Source organism: Elephantulus edwardii, unplaced genomic scaffold (assembly GCF_000299155.1).
Source record: "Elephantulus edwardii isolate Elephantulus edwardi_28Jun2011 unplaced genomic scaffold, EleEdw1.0 scaffold00004, whole genome shotgun sequence".
Taxonomy (NCBI): Eukaryota; Metazoa; Chordata; class Mammalia; order Macroscelidea; family Macroscelididae; genus Elephantulus; species Elephantulus edwardii.
In genome coordinates, this window is record NW_006399754.1 from 35940638 (window position 1) to 35950138 (window position 9501).

The window sequence follows — 9501 nt, forward strand, 5'->3', positions numbered from 1 at the left end:
TCCAAAGTATGTTAGACAAAGCCCCAGAATCTTTGCCTCCAAGGAGCAGTCTGGTTTAACCCTCTCTAGGATGAATCTGTTTGTTTCTTGGCAGTCCAAATATTACTGTCTGGTTTTCTATAGACCCTGGTGGCGTGGTGTGTGGCATGTTGAGTTGCTCTGCCGGAGAGATGAGTTATCTTCTCTTATAAGATTTACCGTCTTGGAAATTACAAGGACGGTCACCACTACCTGGATTTCATGATGGGGTTGGAGTTTTTGTTGCTGCTATTACAGTCAAACAGCGTCAGTGGTTATGTGCTCTCCTGCTACTCTGAAGGTTGCTGCTGTGATCACCATCCAGTCAGAACTGATGGTTGTCCGAGCCTCTGGCGGAGGCTGTAAGCAGCACAGGATTATCCATTTCTGTCCTGTAGAGCCTGTTGGGTTTGAACCACCTGACTTGGTCAGCAGCACACCTCCTTACCAGTAGCCACCAGAGCTCCCCTAACCAGGTGAACTCATCACCTACTTCAAAGGAGAAAGAAGAGGCAGGCTGCTTACAGCTTGAGAAATCCGAGGGCCAGTTCCACTCTGTCCTCCCGATTTGCTATGAGTTGAAGTCACCAGGTACATCCAGGAGGGTAAAAAACCATCAGGGCTCCTGAGGGGGCAGCATTCACAGCCCTGTGGAGTCATCCAGGGATTCAGACCCACCAGTGACTCTGTGGGGGAAGACAGTAAATACCTCAACTGGGAAGCTCTGTGAGGGAGCTCTGGTGGCCTGTGGTTCCAACTCGAAGGCACACAACAAGAAGCTCTATGGGACAGTTCTGTGTTACATGGGCTCATGTGAATTGGAAGGGGCTTGATGGCACCCAACAACAAATCAACAATGCCCAAATGCTAAGATTGTTTCCTGACATTCTTTCCTACCCATCTCTAAAGCAGTAAAATAGTATATTTATTTTACTTTATCTAGAGAGAGCTCTGGTGGCCTAGTGGCAAGAAGCTGTGCTGCAATCCTGAAGGCATGCGGTTTGAGGCCACCAGCTGCTCGGCAGTAGAAGGATGGGCAATCTCCTCCCATAGACCACCTGGGAGGCTGGGCTGTACGAGGAGGAATGTGTCATCATGATTGGAGGAAGACTCATCAACAGTCTGCGTTATGTAGATGCCACAATCCTGCTTGCTGAAACTGAGAAGAACCTGAAGTGCTTGCCGTAGAGGGTCAAGGACTGCACTCTTCAATATGGATTGAAGCTCAACATCAAGAAAACAAACATTCTCAGCACTGGACTGATTGGCAGCATCATGATAGGTGGTGAAGAAATTGAGATTGTTAACAGCTTCAGTTTGCTTGACTCCACAATCAACACTTTTGGTACCAGCAGCTAGGAAATGAAAAGATAAATTACATTTGGAAAGTCAGCTGTCAAGGATCTCTCCAAAGTACTGAAGAGAAACGATGTCAATCTGGAGACTAAGGTGCACCTTATCCAGGCCATAGTCTTTGCAATTACTTGCTATATGTCAGAAAGCTGGACAATAACTAGGGATGATAGAAGGAGAGTTGATGCCTTTGAGCTGTGGTGCTGGATAAGAGTACTGAATATACCACTGACAGCTAGGAGAACAAACAGGTTCATACTAGAGAGGGTGAAACCAGGCTGCTCCTTGGAGGCAAGGATTCTGAAGCTTTGTCTGACATATTTTGGGCATGTTGCAAGGAGGGACCAGTCCTCAGAGAGGGACATCATACTTGGGAGGATGGAAGGACAGCTCAAGAGAGGAAGACCCTTCGTGAGATGGATTAATTTAGTTACTGGGGTAATAGGGTTAAGTGTTTCAGATACAGTAAGGTTGGCACAGGATAGAGCTTGGCTTAGGGCTGTTGTACATAGCGTTACTATGAATTGCAAGTGACTTGATGACACATAACAACAAAAACAACAACAATATAAATGTGTATATATCAACAAGCTCTGGTGGCCTATCAGCAAGAAGCTGCACTGCAATTCCGTAAGCATATGGTTTGAGGCCCCCAGATGTTCTCCAGGAGAAGGATGGGCAATCTCCTTTGCATTTAATTGCCTCTGAAAACCCACTGGAAGGTCGGCTCTGGGTCAGTTCTGAGTGTATGGTTTAAGAAAACAACACCATACATGTATATTTAAAATTGTTGTTGTTATGTGCCATCAAGTGGCCCTGCAACTCACAGCAACCCTATGTACAACAGCTCCATCCCTGCTCTATCCTGAGCCAATCTCATCATCTTGGATACATCTACTCCCATTACTCCAGTCACTGAGTCAATCTATCTCATCCAGGGTCTTCCTCTCCTGCACTGTCCCTCCATCTTTCCAATCATGTTGTTCTTCTCCAAGGACTGGTCTCTCCTGGCCATGTGTACAAAGTATGTGAGACAAAGCTTCAAACCCCTTGGCTCCAAAGGGAAACTTGGTTTCACTTTCTCTAAGACAGACCTGTTTGTTTTCTTGGCAGTTCACAGTATGTTCAACACTCTGTATTTTTTTATTTAATAAATTACACCTGGTTTCGTCCTGTATGGAAGAAAGGCTCTCCTTTACATGAGGAGAAGTGGTGTGAATCTGTGAAGATCAGACCTGTTAAGTTGTGTGGTGTTGTTTATGTGGCTTCAAGTTCATCCCAGCTCGTAAGGGTCCTAGAGAACAGAGCAGAAATGCCCCATAGAGTTCCCTAAATCTTTAAAAATTGTTTTTATTTTGTAATTTGATTCAGTGACACTGATTAGAGTCTCCACCCTCTCGTCATAAATTTCTGTAGAGTTCTTCCCTCATTAACATAAATGCGCATTTGATTTGGCTAGGTCGGCACAGGATAGAACAGCGTTTAGAGCTCTTTTACATAGGGTGGCTATGAGTCCCAAACAACTCAATGGCATGTAACAACAACAAACAACAACTCCCCAAGTTTCCTATCTAATCTTTTGAGTTGCTCTTTTCAACTGGTAACACCAAAACTTGATTATGCTGGCTACTATTACTGGTCAGAGACTATGTAAGAACTCAGATCAAAAGGGAGGAAATTGAGAACAGATTTTCCAATCCTAATGGACTTCAGGAAACAAAGTTATACAATTGTTCAGGTCTTTCATTCATAGGGTCTCTATGAGTTGTCTACTACTCAACAGCACTTAACAACAACACCACCAACATAAAGAGCACTCTGTGGGCCTGGTGGATAGAAAGTTATGCTACCAAGTCAAAGGTGGGTGATTTTAATCTGTGTCCCTCAGGCTGGTTTTAATTGTTTTTGGTCAAATATTCTTCTAAGTGGTAAAGCACTGGTCTGTCCATTTGCTGTACAGAGGTAACTCGTGATTGCTGTGATGCTAAATACTGTGACACTGATGTGTCAAATGCAAGAATAGTTACCCATGGTGGACAGTGTTTGGTGAAGCTCCCTGATTAAAACAGGGTTGGAAGCAGGAGTGGCATCCACTTCCGGAATAGCTTGCCTCTGGAAATTCTATGAACCTGGAGAAACGATGAAAGTTATACAAATGTTTAGATCTTTTGTTCCTAGGGTCACTATGAGTTGGCTACAACTCAATGGCACTTAACAACAACAACAGCAACAACAGGCTCCAGGAGGAGCTTTGGTGGCCCAAGGGTAGGAAGTGTCGCTGTCAACCAAAAGGCATAAGGTTCTAACCCAGCAGCTGCTCTAAGGGAGAAAGATGGGAACTCTCGACCGTGCAGCTGAGGCCTCGGAAAACCCGCCGGAGGGTCAGTGTTGAGTCAGTTCTACAGTAAACAACACCCACAACAATGGACGCCAGACTTTCTGCAGCCATGAAGTCTAGCTAGCTAGACTCTCGAAAATATTTACCTAAGGTTAAGTTTAACAAATAATAGCTGCTAATGTCTTCCTTAAACCAAACAAATAATAGTTTGGCTTAACTGATAAAACCAGGAGTGGCATCCACTTCCTAAACACGCCTCTGGAAACTCTATGAATTTTGAGAAACATTATAGAAAGGCTTCATGTCTTTTGTTCATCGGGTTGCTATGAGTCACGCTCAACTTGTCGGCAATAAACAACAATAAAAAAATTGGGTGACTTTTTTATTATGTGCTTTATTAAGGCAGAATCCTACTCACTCAGAGTTATGGGATTTATTACGTGGTTACAATTCAGGTTGGCAGTGGGATACCATCAAACAGCTTCTGAAGTGTGCTTGCAGGCATGTGAGCTTCACTCAGCCTCACTGCTTGGCTCAGTGCCACGTAGTGCCCGTAGGCCTGCTGGTTAAAACATCTTTACCATCCCTCACAAGTGTGGTGAGAGCCCTGGCTCCGGCTCTGTGGAGCCTCTCTCTCAAGTCAAGTCTGTCTAATGTTGGTCTCTGGTTTTCTGCTGAAGTTTGGTTACTTTTTAAGTATCAAGTGCATAATGACCATTTTTTACTCAATATCAGTATAAAATTCTACTTTTCCTAAACAGTGTTTCTTTAAATGAAAGAATGTTGACTTGAATTTTATGGGATACATTTAAATTTGTCCAGTTGGTCAGTCCATGATTCTCAGTGGCTTGGCAGCTATGTGCTGTGCTCAGCCAATTAGTTGTAAGTGGGCTATGGTGTGCCCCGGTTCTTAGGCCACAGGCCTGGTTCATATAAGGTGAGTTTTTCTGGGGTATGGATTACATCACATTTAATTTAATGAGAAATAAAAGTAGAGAGAAGCAAGCAGAAATAGAGACCTACTAAGAAGAGCTAGGAACGCAGTGTGTCCTTTCCACTCAACTGGACTAACTTGACACGTCTTTTGGGAGGATGTAGTTCAATCCATGACACCCTCCTGTGGCCTGTGGATCATAGCTGACCTTTATTACCTTTACTAAGGGGAACTGTCACCGTCCACAGCATCAAGAACACAGAACCAATTCCCATGTGATCAGACATGTCCCCCACACTCCCATACCTCTTCCTACTCATCTCAACACCAGTCTTACTGCTTTCCTGGGTCCAAAATATGATGCAATAGCTCACAGACCACACAGAACCATATTGGGGAAGTTAAAAGGATATACAATCCAGATTAATAACAGAATACAGTCAAGACAGCTCCCGAAATGTGCATGCAAGCATCTCAGCCTTGAGCCTCTTGGCTTCAGGTCGGTGTCCCCAAGTTCTCAGCCCTGTCAACACTGGCTCTCCCTCACCAAGGTTCTATCTCACATCAGGGCTTCAGTTTGGTCACAGGTGTTGCTGCTGTAGGTATAGCTGGAACAAGAAGGGTGTCCTACATTCTCTTGCTTCTTGTTCAGTGGTGCCAGAGACGTGCCTGCCTCCCAGTGCTGGCTTGCTCAATCCAATGGCGAGACTAACCAATCCTCTTGTAGATTGTTGAGACTGGCCTGTCCTATTGTGGATAGGCTAACATACTCTGTTTTCATGTTCTTGCCCATCTACATAGCAAAGTCAGATAATGGCTAGAGAAAACCATGTTGAAAAATAAATTCCACAATTACTGACTTGTGTGACTCTGTTTGCATGGAGAAAGAACTGAAACTCCCATTTGTCCATATCTCCATTTGGATGGAGAAATAATTGAAACTGTCAATGATTTCATCTTACTTGGATCTACAATCAACACTCTTGGTACAAGCAGAGAGGAGGTCAGGATTTGTTTTGGTCAAGTCCATTGTCAGGGACTTCTCCAGGGCACTGAGGAGCAATGAAGTCAGATTCAGGACTAAGGTATGCCTGATTCAGGACATAGTTTTTTCAATCACTTGCTATGCATCCGAGAGCTGGACAATGAATAAGAATTACAGAAGAAGAGTTCATGTCTTTGAGTTGTGAACAACAGTACTCAATGTCCCATGGAATTCCAAAAAACCCCAGATATGTTTGGAAAAAGTGCTGCCAGGGTGCTCCTTGGAGGCAAGGATAGCAAAGCTTTGGCTCACATATTGTGAGTGTGTTGCTAAGAAAGACCATTTTTTGGAGAGGAGTACCATGCTTGGGAAGGTGGAGGATTGGCTAAAGAGAAGTCCCCCAACCAGGCGGATGGACACTAACTGCAACAATGGGCTCAAGTGTGTCAGAAATGATCAGGATCGACAGGATGGACAGGGCTCAGGTCTGTTGCTCATAGGGGCACTGTAAGCTGTACTTGACTCAATGGCTCCTGACAACAATATTCAATCTATATACTGAACAAATGATTCAAGAAGCTGGATTATATGAAGAAAAATGTGACACCAGGATTGGAGGGAGATTAACTAACAACGTGTGTTATGTAAATGACCCAACCTTGCTCACTAAAACTGAGGAAGACTTGAAGCATTTACTGATAAAAACAAAGACTTGGCAACAAACAACATATTAATTATGTGTGCAAGATATCCTTTCTTTTCCCTCTCTATATCCATCACGGCAATCATGTCTGCACCAATGGTTTTGTGCCATCTCAGTTGTGCCCACAGTGTTTTCCATTTTCCAACACAGCTACATGCACTTCAGATTATCTCTTGGTTAAGTACTTTTGAGCTCAGTTTCCACCACTTCTGAAACTCAGTTATAAATTTGGATGTTTGTGGTACTAATGGTGAACAGCTGGCAGGAAAGATAGTCTAAGTTCATGCTGATGGCGGAGTAAACTGTTCATGACTGTAGAACTTGACTGATGGTTGGTTTCACCTGGTGAACCAAAAACACCGTGGAAAGCTGACACATACCTTCCTTTGTGTGCAGAAAGGCTCATCTCTGTTCTGGAAAGAAACACTTCCCCTTTTGAAAATTTCAACCTGAAAATGATCTGGAACTCATGTCTAGCTTAGGAAAGCTAGACATGAACTGTGTGGCAGTGTGGCCCTGCACCATGGGGCTGCTGGGTGGGCTCAGAGGAAGGCACCAGACAACAGACAAGAGGAGCCAGTAGGTTGCAAAGTAGTTAAAGGACAAGCTCTATTTTCATTGCACATTTGTACTCAAGTGGTTTGTTGTTTTATTTTAAAGAAATTTTTCATTTTATACAGGTTTACTTAGAAGCTCACATACATTATTTTTCACACTGGATCTTTCCCATTTCCTTTGCCCACTCCTCCCTCCACCCATCAAATTGTACAACCCTATGATTAACCACTCCTCCACCCCACCGCACCCCACCCTGCTCATCCTCACCCCTCTGCTCCCACCTTCCCCTCTTGGATCCTCATAAACATTCTACTATAATGGTCTTACACAATATTTGTCCTTATGGGACTGAGTTCACTTAGCATAATGCTCTCCAGTCCCTTCCAAGTTAGACAGTGATTTACAAAATCATTGCTCCTGCATGCTGTATAGTATTGTATCTTGTGAATGTACCATAATTGCTCAAGCCATTCAATTGCAGTTAAACATTTGGGCTGTTTCCATGTTCTTGCAATGGTGAATTACATTGCTATGAACATTGGGGTATAAGTCTCTGTTTGTGCCTCCGCTCTCATTTTCCTGGGATATATTCCAAGCAGTCAAATAGCTGGATCATATGGAATTTCTATATTCAGCTTTCTGAGGAAATGCCAAACTGCCTTCCAGAGTGGTTTTTACCATTTTACAATCTGATCAACAATGTATAAAGATTTCCTATCGTACCATATCCTCTCCAACATTTATTGTTTGCTGTCCTGTTAATCTTTGTCACTGCTACTGGAGTGAGATGGTATCTCCTTGTGGTTTTGATTTGCATCTCTCTTATTGCCAGTAATTTTGAGCATTTCTTCATGTTTGTTGGCCCATCAAATATCTTCCTCTATAAAAAGTCTTTCCATGTCTTTTTCCTGTGGAGGCCCTGTAGAATTCTGTAAACTGTTCATATGAGACCCTTGTCTGAAATGGTTTTGCCACATGTTTTTTTCCCAGTCAGCAGAATTTCTTTTCACTATGTTGGCATAAGTTTTTGATGCACACAGAGATTTAATCTTAAAAAAGTTACATTCATCAATTTAACCTCTCCAGATTGTGTATTTTTGGTTCTATTTGGCAGTCTCTTTATACCATAGACTAGGCTGTCTAAGCTTGATCCTAGTTTGTCTCTGATGAACTTCATGGTTTTGGGCTTTACTCTCAGATCTCTGATCCACCTTAAGTTGATTGCGTGTGTGTGTGTGTATGACATGAGATGTGGATCCTGTTTCAGCTTTCTGTCCAGTTTTGCCAGCACCATTTGTTGAAGAGGTTGTCATTTTCCCATTTGTTAGGTTTGATTTCCTTATTTAGTATCAGTTGACCGTAGATGTTGCTGTGCTGTTGATTGCCATTTGAGTTGTGCACAACTCACAGCGGCCTATAAACAGAAGGCCTGAAGCCTTTCTATAACTATCATCTTTGATTTATCAAAGTTCATGGAGTTTACAGAGGCATGTTGTTTAGGAAGTGGGTGCCACTCGGGGTTCTCAGTTCTGTCCCACTGATCTACGTGCCTGTCATTACAACTGTACCCTGCTGTTTTGCTTACTACAGCTGTGTAGTAGGTTTTGAGGTCAGGGAGTGCTACACCTCCCACTTCATTTTCGTTTTTCGTAAGTTCTTTGCTTATTCGGGGTCTCTTGCCTCTTCAAATAAATATGACAATTTCCCTTTCGATCTCGCAAGTATTTTCTGACAAAGGCTGAAGCCATTAAAATAATCCGTACGGTGTTTAGGACTTCAACAAAACAGCAGACAACCAACCACATCTGTATCTCAGGCATAAGCATGCCAAGCACCTGCAAATGCGCGTGCGCGTGAGCTGGGGGGTGGGGGGGTGTGAAGTTTGCGCAGTTCTGGGCGGGGCCATGAAGAGTCCGCATGCGCACATGGCCTTTCCACGACTTTTTCCAGAGAGGCGCTGGGAGGGGCTCAGAGAGGCGGGTCGTGAGGATAAGGAGGGCGGGGCACAGAACAATTCTGTGGGCGGGGCGGAGAGGAGGAGGAATCGGATTGGAGCTAGGACGGGAAGGGGCGGAGAGTGGGCGGGTTCAGGCAGGTCATGGCGGGACGGAGAGGAGGCGGGCGTAGGCCGGGTCGGGCCGGAGAGTGGGCGGGCACAGGCCAGGAGGAGGCGGGCATAGACAGGACGGGGCGGGTCGCGAGGAGGCGGGCATAGGCCGGGGCTGGGCAGTAGGAGGCGGGGCGGACATAGGCCGGGGCGGGCGGGCCGCGAGGAGGAGGGTGCTGGCTGGGGCAGGATGGTGAGGGAGGAGGCGGGCGGAGACCCCGTGGGGCGGGAGGAGGAGGCACAGGCCGGAGCGGGCCGCGAAGAGGCGGGCGCAGACTGAAGGGAGGCGGGCGCTGCCCGAGCGGAGGCGGGAGGAGGCGGGCGCTGTCCGGACGCAGGCGGGCCCTGTCCGGGGCGGGGCTGAAGGAGGCGGGCACTGGCCGCGGGGAGGCGGGCGCTGGTCGCGGGGAGGCGGGCGCTGTCCGGGGAGGAGGCGGGAGGAGGCGGGCGCTGTCCGGGGAGGAGGCGGGAGGAGGCGGGCACTGGTCGCGGGGAGGCGGGCGCT